This window comes from Anomaloglossus baeobatrachus, chromosome 5 (genome assembly GCF_048569485.1).
Source record: "Anomaloglossus baeobatrachus isolate aAnoBae1 chromosome 5, aAnoBae1.hap1, whole genome shotgun sequence".
NCBI classification, from domain to species: Eukaryota; Metazoa; Chordata; class Amphibia; order Anura; family Aromobatidae; genus Anomaloglossus; species Anomaloglossus baeobatrachus.
The window spans coordinates 545,639,185-545,655,506 of record NC_134357.1 but is presented as its reverse complement, the minus strand read 5'-3'; the positions used below and the strand labels follow the sequence as shown (position 1 = coordinate 545,655,506).

Genomic DNA, 16,322 nt, shown 5'->3' with positions numbered 1-16,322 from the left:
ATCGAGATGTGAACCCTTTGTATTTACTTTCATGGAGTCTTCTCTTTACTGTTGACTTAGAGACAGATACACCTACTTCACTGAGAGTGTTCTGGACTTCAGTTGATGTTGTGAACGGGTTCTTCTTCACCAAAGAAAGTATGCGGCGATCATCCACCACTGTTGTCATCCGTGGACGCCCAGGCCTTTTTGAGTTCCCAAGCTCACCAGTCAATTCCTTTTTTCTCAGAATGTACCCGACTGTTGATTTTGCTACTCCAAGCATGTCTGCTATCTCTCTGATGGATTTTTTCTTTTTTTTCAGCCTCAGGATGTTCTGCTTCACCTCAATTGAGAGTTCCTTAGACCGCATGTTGTCTGGTCACAGCAACAGCTTCCAAATGCAAATCCACACACCTGTAATCAACCCCAGACCTTTTAACTACTTCATTGATTACAGGTTAACGAGGGAGACGTCTTCAGAGTTAATTGCAGCCCTTAGAGTCCCTTGTCCAATTACTTTTGGTCCCTTTAAAAAGAGGAGGCTATGCATTACAGAGCTATGATTCCTAAACCCTTTCTCCGATTTGGATGTGAAAACTCTCATATTGCAGCTGGGAGTGTGCACTTTCAGCCCATATTATATATATAATTGTATTTCTGAACATGTTTTTGTAAACAGCTAAAATAACAAAACTTGTGTCACTGTCCAAATATTTCTGGACCTAACTGTATTTTCAGTTGTTTCACACTTTTTTGTTAAGTATTTTATTCCACATGTGTTAATGTGTTTATTCATAGTTTTGATGACTTCAATATGAATCTACAATTTTCAGAGTCATGAAAATAAAGAAAACTCTTTGAATGAGAAGGTGCGTGTCCAAACCTTCGGTCTGTATTGTATATATATATATATATATATATATATATATAATACATTCTATCCCCCGCCTTTTTTTGCTTGGATCTGCACTCCCCCCATTTGGCACAGGTGTTTTTAATTAGCAGGAGACTGCAAGAGGGGTCAGCCTTTTTTGCTCCCAGTTCACTTATGGGAGCCAGTGGGAGGTGAGTGCGCAGCTCCTCTCACTGTTTGTTGGTGCTGTGCAGTGGCCGCTGTTGTGGTGGTGTCGTGACAGTGGGGCAGTGCGGCCTGGAGCCTTGGGGGCTTTGCCTTGCAGCATGGGTACTGTGAGGCACCGGGTCGCCTGCCCTGCTGGTGCTTTGTCGCTGCAGCAGTGGTTGGTGCACAGAACCGCACCACAAAGGCTTAGGATAGGGACCCACTCTAGAGGTTCGCCGTGACGTGGCAGTGGGCGTAATACAGTCTGATCAGAATGGTAACTAAGAACCTCACGTTCTATTAAAATTTTTGCCTAGTGGCTTTTAGATCAATGTATTTTTAGGATGTGCGATCCATGTCTTTTTCTCCATTTGTTATATATATATATATATAAAGCTGAGCATGTATGTATGTATGTGTGTATGTCTGCTAAAGGAATTCGCAAGTACAATCACGAAATTTTGCACAGACACTCCATTTGACTCAGGGAGCCTCATAGACTATGTTTTGAGGGGAAATTTTAACCTCGCGCTTTACGGTTATTTGCCAATAAACCTGCCTCCATTAAAGTCAATGGAGCCACAGTGCAGCCAGAACTTCAGAAGAATGCGCAGCCATGCCCTTAAATGGAATGTTGGCATGTCACAATGCAGCCAGGGAAAGAGACAGACAGAGGCAGACAGAGCCAGACAAAGAGACAGGGAAACAGGCAGGCAGACTGGGAAAGAGAGAGAGAAAGACAGGGAAAGAGATAGACAGACAAGGAAAGAGACAAAGAGATAGAGACAGAGAGACAGACAAAAAGAGAGAGACAGACAGACTGGGAGAAAAACAGAGACAGTTACTATCCCGGGCAACGCCGGGTGCTACAGCTAGTATATATACATTGTGTCCACCCTTATCCTGTCCACCGCCATTAACTTGAGAATGGGAGTAGCTATAGACATAGAAGTAGTGTCTAGGTATAGTAAAGTAGCCAAGCGCTAAGCAATGAAACCACCTATTACGCCACCTGGTGGAAAACAACGGAGTTAGCATTTTTAACTCAAACGAAACGAGATGGAGAAAAAAAGTGAATTTCAAAGTTGTAGGGCATCATCAATTCAATATGAATCGACACCTTGCATAGAGAAATGATATGATTAGAACGTGTAAAACTCACAAGGCTGCGGACGTGAAGCGATACCTCATGGAAACCTACCTACAAGTCATTGTGTATGGTGGCAGCGTGGAGTAGCCTCCACGCTCACCTGACCTGACCCCATTGGACTTCTTTCTGTGAGGTCACATCAAACAGCAGGTGTATGCGACCCCTCCATCAACATTGCAGGCCCTACGACGACGTATTACAGATGCTTGTGCAAATGTGTCACCTACCACATTGCACAATGTGCAGCAATATACAGTATGCTGTCCAGAGTCCAGATGTGCATTGCAGCTGACGGTGGCCACTTTGAGCATCAAAATTAAATAAGCGCCATATGCGTGAGCAGCATTCAATGTTTTGGGGGGGGGATCATGGGTTTCATATCATAGCATTTCTGTATGCAAGGTGTCGATTCGTATTGAATTGATGATGAAAATGTCTGATCATTGCACAATCTTATTTAATATATTGCAATTTGAGGTTTATTTACAAAAAGTTCACAATGCTTGTGCGTGAGTGACGTACATCAACATTTCGACCTTTGCAGTCTTGGTCATGAGTCACTGTGCAAAATTAAACAAAAAGTGGAAAAGGGGAAAAAATGAATACATCATGCATGTTGTCACATAAAGAAAATGAAATTGTTGTTTTTTTTACAATGTATACAAAATAGACAAAATTAGCCGGGAGGCAAAATCATGTAATATCACGATGTCAGTGGTTATATTGCAACAATATTTTATCATCTAGTGATTAGAACAATAGGAACTGACAAACCAAAGTCCTCAGAGTTGTATAGCGTTTGTCAATGGTGGATATTCAAGATATGTAATATGCAATCCATAACAAGAGAGAAGACATCAGGTAAGTATTAAAAAATTATAGTATGCAAACATAACCCATGGTGAGTCCAGAAGCAGTTATTCGGATCTATGATAAACAGAACATAGCTTCAAGGTACATAGCTTTAAGGTAGGAATAAGAACATTATTCAATCATTAAGGATAACATGAATTGCCAAACAGGTGGTCAATCAAGTCATACCATCTGCTTTAAAGTGTATGGCTAAGTATGCTATATCATATACTTAGTAAATGAAAGAGCACTCACCCTCTGGATATCATCGGTTGAGTGTGGTGCCTATAGTTAACGCCTGTGTGAAAGCTGGAAAAACAAATAATCCATAAAAAACACTGTACAAGGTAGTACATTGGTGATGTAGTGGGGTCACGTTAATGAGGCCACAGTATATGTGGCTGGCGCTCCTGTGGGTGTCTGGTCTGCAAGGCTAGCACTCCTGCGCCGTAGCCACTGTGTGTGTTCAAATGGCTGGTGCTCTTCTTATCCATCATTACACCATCAGTAGGGACACGTTCTGAGAGAACACTGGCTGCCAGGCAGACCTGAACTTCCAAGGCGTGACTGGCGAGTTCAGGCCACTCTTCCATTTTTGAACACCAAAATGCAAAATGGTCCAATTCCCCCCTCATTGCATCGATATTGAGTTCTAGATAATCCAGCGCCATCCTATCTAGTCGTTGACTATGCGTCAGGCTTCTACTCTGTTCTGCTGGTGTAAAAAAATGTGTTCCAACAAACATATACAGTGCCTACAAGTAGTATTCAACCCCCTGCAGATTTAGCAGGTTTACACATTCGGAATTAACTTGGCATTGTGACATTTGGACTGTAGATCAGCCTGGAAGTGTGAAATGCACTGCAGCAAAAAAGAATGTTATTTCTTTTTTTATTTTTTTTTTTAAATTGTGAAAAGTTTATTCAGAGGGTCATTTATTATTCAACCCCTCAAACCACCAGAATTCTGTTTGGTTCCCCTAAAGTATTAAGAAGTATTTCAGGCACAAAGAACAATGAGCTTCACATGTTTGGATTAATTATCTCTTTTTCCAGCCTTTTCTGACTAATTAAGACCCTCCCCAAGCTTGTGAACAGCACTCATACTTGGTCAACATGGGAAAGACAAAGGAGCATTCCAGGCCATCAGAGACAAGATCGTGGAGGGTCACAAGGCTGGCAAGGGGTACAAAACCCTTTCCAAGGAGTTGGGCCTACCTGTCTCCACTGTTGGGAGCATCATCCGGAAGTGGAAGGCTTATGGAACTACTGTTAGCCTTCCACGGCCTGGACAGCCTTTGAAAGTTTCCACCCGTGCCGAGGCCAGGCTTGTCCGAAGAGTCAAGGCTAACCCAAGGACAACAAGGAAGGAGCTCCGGGAAGATCTCATGGCAGTGGGGACATTGGTTTCAGTCAATACCATAAGTAACGTACTCCACCGCAATGGTCTCCGTTCCAGACGAGCCCGTAAGGTACCTTTACTTTCAAAGCGTCATGTCAAGGCTCGTCTACAGTTTGCTCATGATCTCTTGGAGGACTCTGAGACAGATTGGTTCAAGGTTCTCTGGTCTGATGAGACCAAGATCGAGATCTTTGGTGTCAACCACACACGTGACGCTTGGAGACTGGATGGCACTGCATACGACCCCAAGAATACCATCCCTACAGTCAAGCATGGTGGTGGCAGAATCATGCTGTGGGGCTGTTCCTCAGCCAAGGGGCCTGGCCATCTGGTCCGCATCCATGGGAAGATGGATAGCACGGCCTACCTGGAGATTTTGGCCAAGAACCTCCATCAAGGATCTTAAGATGGGTCGTCATTTCATCTTCCAACAAGACAACGACTCAAAGCACACAGCCAAGAAAACAAAGGCCTGGTTGAAGAGGGAAAAAATCAAGGTGTTGCAGTGGCCTAGTCAGTCTCCTGACCTTAACCCAATTGAAAACTTGTGGAAGGAGCTCAAGATTAAAGTCCACATGAGACACCCAAAGAACCTAGATAACTTGGAGAAGATCTGCATGGAGGAGTGGGCCAAGATAACTCCAGAGACCTGTGCCGGCCTGATCAGGTCTTAAAAAAGACGAATATTAGCTGTAATTGCAAACAAGGGTTATTTCACAAAATATTAAACCTAGGGGTTGAATAATAATTGACCCACACTTTGATGTTGAAAATGTATTAAAATTTAACTGAGCAACATAACTTGTTGGTTTGTAAGATTTATGCATCTGTTAATAAATCCTGCTCTTGTTTGAAGTTTGCAGGCTCTAACTTATTTGCATCTTATCAAACCTGCTAAATCTGCAGGGGGTTGAATACTACTTGTAGGCACTGTAAATTGGTTCTGGCACTTGAACTGCTGGTGCTAATGTTTCTGTGTTGAGGACACGGCGTTCCCGTGGTTGAAATTATAGAACTGTCATGCATGCTGTGTGCCTCCCTGCTGTCTTGTGGAAAACTACTGTTAAGATGGTCTACAAGCTTATTTCCATACTTCAGCATCCGCGTATCCATTTCCAGGGGTGGAAGCATCTTGCTAAATTGACTCTTGTAACATGGATCTAACAGAGTGGCAACCCAGTAGTCAGCACTATTTCTAATATTAACGATACGGACATCATGCTGCAAATAGTCCAGCAAGAAGGCGCTCATGTGTCGGACACTTCTATGCGGTCCAAGTCCATGTTGGGTTGGTGGCGGGTTAATGCTCAAGCTTGCCTCCTCCATCCCCTCCCACCAACCATGGACAACAGAGATGGGACCAATATCTTCTTTGTCTCCAGAGTTTTCTGCACCCATCACCTCTTCCACAATTTGGTGCTCGGCTCCTGCAACGTCACTACCAGTTTCTCTATTACCATGAGCCCACCTTCATCAATTGCCTACACTCTCCTGTGATACCCGCTAGTGCAACGACTGTCTGGACCTTGTAGGAAATGTTATCTCTTCCTCATCCTCCTCTGCTTCCTCTGGGACCCCAACCTTGTCCCACAGACTATTCAAAGTGTACTCCAACATGTAGATGAGTGGAATAGTGATGCTAATGATGGCATTGTCAGCACTAACCATCTTTGTAGCCATTTCAAAACTGTCAAGGAGGGTGCAGATTCTTGGAAATTGTGTTTACATTAAGGGACAAGTTGATGGCGCAGGTCTAGGCCCTAGGGAAGGTGGAGGAAGCATTAGATCCAGAATTTTGGGCCAAAAGCCTTGGGGATTTCAAAACTTGGGAAGGAGCCCCTTCCCCGCCTTCCCCTGCAGCCACCAGAGTAACCCAGTGCCCAGTAAGCGAGCTGTAACGCCCCTGCCCATGCTTGCTTGATCAGGTGTCAGTGGTGAAATGCACCCTGGGAGACACAAAGTTTTTCAAGGGAAAGGTAATCTTGGCTGCAACTTGATGATGTAGCGCAGGCACAGCTTTATTAGAGAAGTAATGACGACTGGGCAACTGGTACTGAGGAACTGCAATAGCCATGAGGTTTCAGAAACCATTTGTATCCACCAGCCAGAAAGGCAGCATTTCCGTGGCCAACAGTTTTGATATGGTGACATTCAAGCACTTTGCTTTGTGGAAGAGAATGGTCTTTTACGTGACCAAAATTGCATGACTGAGGGCTGGCTGCTGTGCTGAGAGAGGGTGGAGTAAAGTGTACCCAACCAACCAGTTGCACTTTGCACTAGGTGTAGGGGTTGATGTAATGCTGGATTGAGAACCATGTGGTGTGCTCAATGTCTTACATGGATCTAAAGTTGGTGTCACACATAACGACGACGACAACGACGTCGCTGCAACGTCACCATATTCTGTGACGTTGCAGCGACCATAGATGATCGTTAGTAAGCTGTCAAACATGCTAAATAAAGCAGCGACGAAGCAGAGATCATAGCGACGTCGACGGTCGTTGTGTGGTTTCAGACATGTCTTTGCACGACGAGTCAGAGGTGTGGTTTTAACCCCTAGATAAGGTTTGCGTTATCTCTTTTCACGCCCCTCTGTTCCTATTGGTGATCGCTACAGCGCTTTGCGTTGTCTTTCTTCACGCCCCTCTGTTCCGATTGGTCATCACTACAGCGTCGCCTGATTGGGTGACCGTATCAAACAAAAGACGACGCAGTAGCGCTTCCATTCACTCTACCTGAGCTTTTTCAGAACACAGTTTGTTGCAGTGATTTTTTCAATTTGTTGATTTCGTCTTGGATTTTTAATATTCTCCTGACTTAAAGGTAAGTAATTTTTTTGGGCAGTATTATACCAATATTCTAGTACATCGTGACATTAATATAGCAACTGTATTCTTGTATATTGTGGCAGTATTATAGTTATATTTAGTTATATTTATCTATGTACATAGGGGGAAGTATTATAGCTTTTCTATTCCTGACGTTATATATTCAATACCGCTGTACATATAGTTATGTTCTTGTACATAGGGGCAGTATTATAGTAGTTATATTCTTGTGCATAGGGGCAGTATTATAGTAGTTAAATTCTTGTATATAGGGGGCAGTATGATAGTAGTTATATTCTTGTACATAGGGGGCCGTATTATAGTAGTTATATTATTGGACATAGGAGCAGTATTAAAGTAGTTGTACATAGGTGGCAGTATTATAGCAGCTATATTCTTGTGCTTAGTTTATAACAATGTAGTAATACATTAATTTCCTTTTTTTTCAGATGTCTTCCAACAAACAAGAATTCATAAGGGAGGTGATTGAGATGTATCAATCCCTGCCTTGTTTGTGGAAGATAAAGTCTGTCGATTACAGCAATCGATACAAGAAAAAGCAGGCCTATGAGCAGCTTATTGAATTGTTCCAGAGGCATAACCCTACGGAGACCATTACGACAGAGATTGTGCGAAAGAAAATCCAGGGTCTTCGCACCGTTTATAAAAAGGAACTAAATAAGGTGGAAAAGGCCAGCAAATCTGGTGCCGGAACGGAGGAACTTTACGTTCCAAAGCTTTGGTACTACGATTTGCTGGCCTTCATAAGAGACCAAGAGGTACCACGGACAATAACATCGCTGTCCTTTGGTCCCGGAACACAGCCTGAGGTCCGGTCTGACACCACAGTTGGAGATGTAAGTACCTTTGTGAAACTTTTGATGTACATGGCATTATTTAATTGAAAATAGTTACTACGGTTTTCTATGATTACTGTTGCAGATTTCAAAATGTATCCCTTCCAGTTCAGATAAGTATACTCCTTTACTAGTTTCTCCACACTCTATTTTCATACCATGTAATGACATTTCATATCTTGTAGTACTAGTCTGCCCCTCCCATTAGTTTCCAGTGCATGTGTATCCCTGTGCCTGCTGCTCATGATATCTGATTTTAACATCATTTTTATTGTTCCGCAGGATCGTTGTGAAGCTGGGCCAATAGTGACAGGTGGTGATGATGAAATTGCCGGGACTTCCGAGGAGACCGCAGAAGCTCCATTACCGCGGCGGATCTCCTCAACCCGTAAGAGGCAGCCGAACAACTCATCTTCAACAGACCTTATGGATATGGCGAAGAAAATCCTGGAGCAGCACAGCAGACCATCCATTTGCGGATTTGCCCAGCTTACGGATGAAAGACTCCGTAAGCTGGATGACAAACAAAGAGTTCATGTCGAAAGGGTCATGCTGGAGGCCCTCAACAAGGCGGCAGAGGGGAAACTGACAGACTCCTCAAAAGTGTGTGACGTAGAACATCGACAACAGTCTTCATGGGATCAAGTGCCATGGATGAGGATGGAGCCTCCACCACACCTCCAGCATGACCCCCCCGCACAGTATCCCATGTTCCCCCCAACGAACCAATTTTTCAGCCCACAGAGGCAACATTTAAATGACTCGAATAAGCAATACCAAAATTTATAGTTTTTGTTTTTTGTTATAATATTTATGCTGTTTTTGTTGTTGTTTAAGCAATGTTAGGGAATTGTAATAAAAAATGTCTTTGATTTCAAACTTTTGTACAGCTTTCATGAATTCTGCATAACATTATTCACGGGGTAAAGGGTTGGGTGGAGGTCAAGGTCGCCATCATGGCACAACTCTACAGATGCACGATGCACATATATAATGTGTGTGTGTGGGTGTTTTTTTTTATTTTTTTTAAATAAGAATGTTTTTGTGGGTTCTTTGTTTTAAAGCTGTGGTGGGGAACATAGTGCTCTCCCTGCTGCCTTCTAGTGCTGTCACTGTCAGTGCTGTTTGTGTTATGCCACCTACAGCTCTTTGTGCTGCCACCTATTGCTGTGTTGCCCAGGGATTGGGGGGGAAATGAGATCCTGGCCAAGGGGTTACTTCTGCAGGTATCCCGGTGTCGTGACCCGGTCTGTAATGTCAAGCTCCCAAAAAAGAGGGGGATTAGGTAGGGGGAATTGTCTGTCACGCCACCCGTGGGTTGCGTTGATAAGGTGGTGGCACCGCCACTGCCTCTGGGGACCGTGCCCGGGACTGATGGTGTGGGGCAGCTAGGTGGGATACCCTCCACGGGTAGGGGGATTTATAGTCCCACGGACCAATTGGGAGAGGTAGTTTGTAGAGTGACGGGTACAGTCCTCGCCTTGTACCGGGTGGTGCAGGAGTACTCACAGTATAAACCAATAACTAACCCCAGTCCAGTAATTAACCAAGTTGCTGGTAACAGGTGCCAACGGCCCGCTGCTGTGAAGACGGGTCCCACACCCGTGTGTGTAATTCAGGTGATCTTTTCCTGCCCGAGGTATGTGTCTTCTTTTCACACTGGTCCGTACTGGGTCCCGACAGCTGGCACCCCTCTCCTGGTCCACTTCGGGTCCCACAAGAGGCTGGCCCATTCCTGAGGCCGTGAGTACCACTCACCCCAGCCCCACACAGGGGCTGCTTATGTGACGCCCTGGACTAGCCAGGTGGTCTCAGAGGTAACATCACACACACACACACACCCTCCCCTGGACAGTCAAGATCATTGAAAAAAAAAAAAAAAACATTGTTGCCACTCTACAGTCTTGATGTCCTCCTGTTTTCGTGGGGAGGGGGTGAGTGGGGTCTGATTGGCTGGTGTGTGTTTGTGTGTGGGAACCTCCCCAAGGGAGGGTTAAATCAGCATCAATAACATGTATGCAGACCTCTGTAACACCCAGGTTTTGCCAGGGCGGCACAGTGCTCTTTGTGCTGCCAACTACTGCTCAGGGTGATGTATATGCCCCATACTCTTAAGGGATGTATATGACGCAGCCTCTCCTGGGATGTATATGCCTCAGTGTTTCCTGTGATGTATATGCCCTAGCTTCTCCTGTGTTGTGTATGCCCCCAGCCTCTCCAGACCAAGACATACATGGAAATGTAGTGGTGAGAATCAAAATGATCAATCTCACCGAACATCACAGTCTCTCCAGCCACCACTCTGGGGCTGATTTTATTAATTATTTTAACAAATATAGCCTGGTCGTGTTCAAGTTGATAATTTGGTGTGGCTCCCGTTGGTTGGTAGAAAATTCCAAATGGTCCCCGGCAGTAAATAGGTTCCCAAACCCTGTTTGAAAGTTTTGTCCAAAAATGTAAGCAACAGCGAAAATAAACTAGAAAGATTTATGTGACATACAAAACAAAAAAAACATTTAAATCACAAACATTCAGTGGCCCTGCTGTTGGGCTGCCAAAAACTGTTCCAGCAGCTCCCCATGACGCCGGACGGCTTCTGACAAACGGCGTTGGGAATCCAACACGTCCTGTAGTGTGGGGATTTCTGTGGAGGGAATGGGAAAAGTTAACCATCCTTGTTCCAACATCGAACTGTCAGGTATATGTTTTTGGTTGACCACTTACGGTTCTGGGGTTCATCACCTTCTTCTTCTTCTGAGGCGCTGATGGCCCAACCAGATCCTGTGGCTAGGGAACACAAATCAAATATTAGTACACGACAGCCCACCATCATTTAAACATCCATGTATCCTTTACAACTTGTAGGGACACCATGTTATGTGCATAAATTACAGGAAGGGTAGCCTGCACAAAACTCACCAACTGATGCGGGGGAGAAGGCATCGTTAGAAGGAGAAGTATGGGGAGACTGGGTAGAAGGTGGTGATGGGGTTGAAGGAAGAGATGGGGTTGCAGCAGGTGATGGGGTTGGAGAAGGAGAGGGTGTCCCAGCAGGCGGAGGTGGTGGATCGGAAGCAGGAGATGTTGGAGCCGGCGGGGATGATGGCTCCGCAGCAGGAGATGCTGGAGCTGGCGGAGATGGTGGATCCACAGCCGGAGAGGGTGGAGATGGTGGAGCTGCCTGTGCAGCTGGAGGTGGTCCTAGGTATAGGAGAAATCTTTTATTGAGCGCATAACTCCAGGCCACCATGGCTTAGGCCTACTTTACACCATACAATTCTGCATACGATATCGTATGTGATGTGACACGCCCCCATCTTATGTGCGACAACTGAAATTTGTTGACCGTGTCGCACCTATGCTTTGTTCCTGTCACAAGTACTTACCCTTCTATACGACCATCCATACGTAAGAAGCGGGACGCAGGTAAGTTGCAGTTCATCATTCCCGGGGTGTCACACACTGCGATGTGTGCTGTCTCGGGAACATTGAGCAACCAGACGTTCAATTTTTAGTAATTGAACGACGTGTATGCGATGACCGGTTATTCGTTTAATCGTAATCGCATGTAGGTTTTACAGACTACAATATCTCTAACGATGCCGGATGTGCATCACTTACAACGTGACCCCGCCGACACATCGGTAGATATATTGTAGCATGTAAAGCCCGTGTATAGCCTGCTTTTTTACGTATGTTTGACAAACCTTTTTCTAGGGGCACCAGACACATGGGGACCACTTGCCTCAAAGCAGCAAACATGCTGCATTCATTGGAAAAACAAGGCACAAAAATCAATCACTTAAATTCTTCTATTTTATTCTGTTCTGTAAATAGTATAACATATGGCTTGTACTCAAGGCTTCTAATGTCACTCTGATATGCACCGAGATAACAATGATAATCAGAGATTCAAATGCAAAGATAAAATAAACCCATTATACCCCAGGAGCATTGAAGTTTTGAGGTATCTGAAATTTACCTATGATCAAGTTAGATAATTAGCTCTTTTTCGCCACCTTGACCCTCTGATATGCACACTAGATATCTAGGTATAATGTAATTATTTTCTTTAGATATGCACTGAGATAACACTGATAATCAGGTCAATGGACAATACTCCAAACGCGATTACACAGCATGGTTTATTGCGAAATGGTTTTTGTAAAGACTGGCACAGTGTTGATCAAATCCTAATATATGCAAAGAGTAAATAATCCCATTACCCTAGGAGCATTGAAGTTTTTAGTTATCTGAAATTTACCTATGATCAAGTTTGCATACCATACCTTTTACAAAGGATAATTAGCTCATTTTCGCCACCTTGTCCCTCTGATATGCACACTAGATATCTCGGTATAATGTGATTATTTTCTTTGCAATATATTGCATTTGAACTACACTGTGCTTTCCAAACAACCTTGTTCTAATCGCGTTTGGAGCATTGTCCAGTCATCTGACTATCCTTCTTATCTCGTTGCATATCTGAGTGAGCAAGTTTAGAAGCCATATGTGTGTGTATATTTCTAGTGCATATGTTTCAGAAATAAATCCCCTCCTTTGGGTCCTCGCCAAACTACCTCATATTTTACACAATTGTATTATTATTCTTTGTAAATTTTATATAAATTAAGATTATTTTTTTTTATTTTAATGATTGGTCATTGGCATTTTGTGCCATGTTTTTCCAATTGTAATCGCTGGGTCACCAGTGTCGGGGAAGAATATCACAGTTAATGTCCATGTTATGAAAGTATGTATGCTGCATTCATTGCTGCACTTATGCATGCGTGGGGAGTGGGTGAAAGGTCCTCGATAACTCGTTCAGCACCCATGTGTTCGATTATTTTTGTTTTACTGATTTTTTTCAATACCTTTCATTTTTCCACCAGACAGAACTTTTCAGATTTTTCAGTCAATGTTCCCATATGTTTTCTGCGGGAACCTCACAGCACTTTTTCTTGCTGTAAGCTGCGTCCAACACCATTAAAGGGGGATTGACACACCACGACATCGCAAATATAAGTCGATGGCTTCACGGAAATCTTGACGCACAAACGGCCGCATTAGCGATGCCGTTGCGTGTGACTCCGATGAGCGATTTTGCATCGTTGAAAAAACGGGCAAAAACGCTAATCGGCGACATGGGTGTCCATTCTCAAAAATCGTGAATGCAGCAGTAACGAAGTTGTTCCTCGTTCCTGCGGCAGCACACATCGCTGCGTGTGACGCCACAGGAACGAGGAAGCTCCCCTTCCATGCCTCCCGGCCACATTGCGTAAGGAAGGAGGTTTTACCCAATACTGTATATAACATATATACTATCCTTCATACACAAACAGTAAGTTACGGACTGTGTGACCCCTCGTGGCCCTGCACGCACACCTATCCTTTTTTTCACTGGCAGCACAGGTGTCACACGGATTGCACACTGATGTGATCTGTGTGACATCAGTGTGACAAATACCAGAGAAAACACGGGTCTTTTTAATAAAAAGATTTTCTATATTTACCTCTCTCCAGCGCTGCTGTCTCTGGCTCTGCTGCCTCCCGCTCCTTATCGATGGTAATTATACTCACTGAATATTCACTGCAGTGAGCAGCTGGAAGCAGGGACAGTGATGGGGACCGCATCGCTGGGTGAGTATACAGGTGTGTGTGTATGTTGAGAACCTGGAAGCCGGAGCATCTCGGGGACTCGTCACAGTTCCCAATGAACTCTGATGAACCCATGAAGCTGTAGCGTGGGTGTCGCAGGATGGTCATCAAAGTTCATTGGAAACTCTGATGACCTCCTGGAGGCCACTGTGCTTGCAGAATACTCACCTGTCCCTGCGTTGATGCCCTCAACGGTGCTGTGCCCGGTGCTGTGCCCGGTGCTGTCATCGCGCCGCTCCGGCTTCCAGGTCCTGAGTGCAGTGAATAATCAATGAATGAGCAGTGGTCAGGAGCGGGAAGCAGCAGAGCTGAAGAAAGCAGGTAAATATCCATGATCCATGAACCATAAAGCCATGGGTTGTTCATGGGTAAACAAAGCTGAACAGGACCAAAGCCGCTAAACAGCACTCACCATGACGCCTCTCGATGTCTGCTCGGATGCTGGCGAGGAGTTCACTGGACTTATACCGCAGGTCTGCCAGTTTCTTCCTAATTTGGGTTGTGGATCGCTCCACCCCAAATCGACGGGCCAGGCCTCTACTAATTAGCCTCAGCACAGCCTGCTTATGAAGCATGGGATGGTCATGCTGTGCCTCGCAGAAATAGTCTTTTTTTACCATCATTTTTACTAAATAACGGACCTCCACAGGCCCCCATGGAGAACTGCGACTCCTAGCCGCCATGTTCCCGCCTCTGAACATTAACAGAACATGTACGCCGCCCAACAGACTTCAAAGGCGACGTGAGCAACGTCATCACGTCACGTTCTGAACAACGTCGCAATAGCGATCCCGCTAGCGGTCTCGTTATCAACGAGGCGCTCGAACCGCGTCACAGTAGCGTTCCCGTTCGTGAAACTAGCGGTCTGAATAAAGCTAGCACAGAGTCACAGTAGCGTTCCCGTCTGCGATCCCGGCTGTAACCGAGTCAGATAGCAAAAGGCATAGATAGCACTTAAATCTTTGATTTATCTTTGTGTATTGGATTTTTGTGTTATGGAATTATGGAATGTAAAGTTATGGAATATTCTTGTACATAGGGGCAGTATTATAGTAGTTATATTCTTGTACATAGGAGCAGTATTATAGTAGTTCTATTCTTGTGCATAGGGGCAATATTATAGTAGTTATATTCTTGTGCATAGGGGCAATATTATAGTACTTATATTCTTGTACATAGGGGGCAGTATTAAAGTATTTATATTCTTGTACATAGGGGGCAGTATTATAGTAGTTATATTCTTGTGCATAGGGGCAATATTATAGTAGTTATATTCTTGTGCATAGGGGCAATATTATAGTACTTATATTCTTGTACATAGGGGGCAGTATTATAGTAGTTATATTCTTGTGCATAGGGGCAATATTATAGTAGTTATATTCTTGTGCATAGGGGCAATATTATAGTACTTATATTCTTGTACATAGGGGGCAGTATTAAAGTATTTATATTCTTGTGCATAGGGGCAATATTATAGTAGTTATATTCTTGTGCATAGGGGCAATATTATAGTACTTATATTCTTGTACATAGGGGGCAGTATTAAAGTATTTATATTCTTGTACATAGGGGGCAGTATTATAGTAGTTATATTCTTGTGCATAGGGGGCAGTATTAAAGTATTTATATTCTTGTACATAGGGGGCAGTATTAAAGTATTTATATTCTTGTGCATAGGGGCAGTATTATAGTAGTTATATTCTTGTGCATAGGGGCAGTATTATAGTATTTTTATTCTTGTGCATAGGTTGCAGTATTATAGTAGTTATAATCTTGTACATCGGGGCAGGTGGGACACCACCGCTGTTGTTGTTGGGCACCCAGGGGAGAGGTAGTGGCAGCTGGATGTTAACCCCTCCGCGGGTAGGGAGGGTGGTCCCGGGGCCCAATGACTTTTTGCTGGGTATAGCAATGGCATAAAGTGTTAGTGGTATCATTTTGATTTACAAATCTATTATGGGAAGGAGAATAGAGCGGACATGCAATTATACTCGATGGGGTATCGGTACAGAGGACCTAAATGGTTGTTGGTCCAAATGGCAGTCAATGTAATAAAAGTCATCAACCATAATAGTTTATATAACATTTTATTGAACAAATGCAAACATTATAAAATTCAGAAAGATTAAAATAAAATGGACAACAAAAATATATTATTAAAAAAACAGTATAGACAGCAAAATGCTCAGTAGGCCTCTATAACATCTGTTGCTGCCAACTTACAGCACCAGGACCGTTAAAATATTGGCAGTAGTTTTCTCGGCAGGCCTTCGCATCATCCTTGTTTCTGCCATGTATGACCGGTTGAAGGCCTGCGATTGCTGGAGCGTTAGCACGCCACTCACCAAGAACCACTTCCCCATTTGTTGGTTCCACAGAGTCCACGAAACCAGGCGGACTGTACGCATTTACATCTTGACGACGAAGGAAGTTGTGCAGCGTGCAACAGGCCAAAACAACAGAGTCTATTGATTGTAGCTTTAGGTTAATCGGAGTGTGGAAAAGTCTGAAGCGGTTGGCCATGATCCCGAAG

General features: G+C 44.0%; 1 protein-coding gene and 1 long non-coding RNA gene across 2 annotated transcripts in view; one reads left to right on the top strand and one right to left on the bottom strand.

The window, feature by feature from the left end:
• LOC142312954 (uncharacterized) overlaps positions 1 to 16,322 on the top strand; it is a 141,557-nt gene that overhangs the window by 94,695 nt on the left and 30,540 nt on the right. The gene's annotated exons all lie outside the window — the stretch shown is intronic.
• Positions 10,605 to 11,328, bottom strand: LOC142312288 (uncharacterized). Its single transcript, XR_012754352.1, has 3 exons — positions 11,051 to 11,328; positions 10,856 to 10,918; positions 10,605 to 10,775 (listed from the first exon to the last, which is right to left on the bottom strand). It is a non-coding gene; the product is annotated as an uncharacterized LOC142312288 (long non-coding RNA).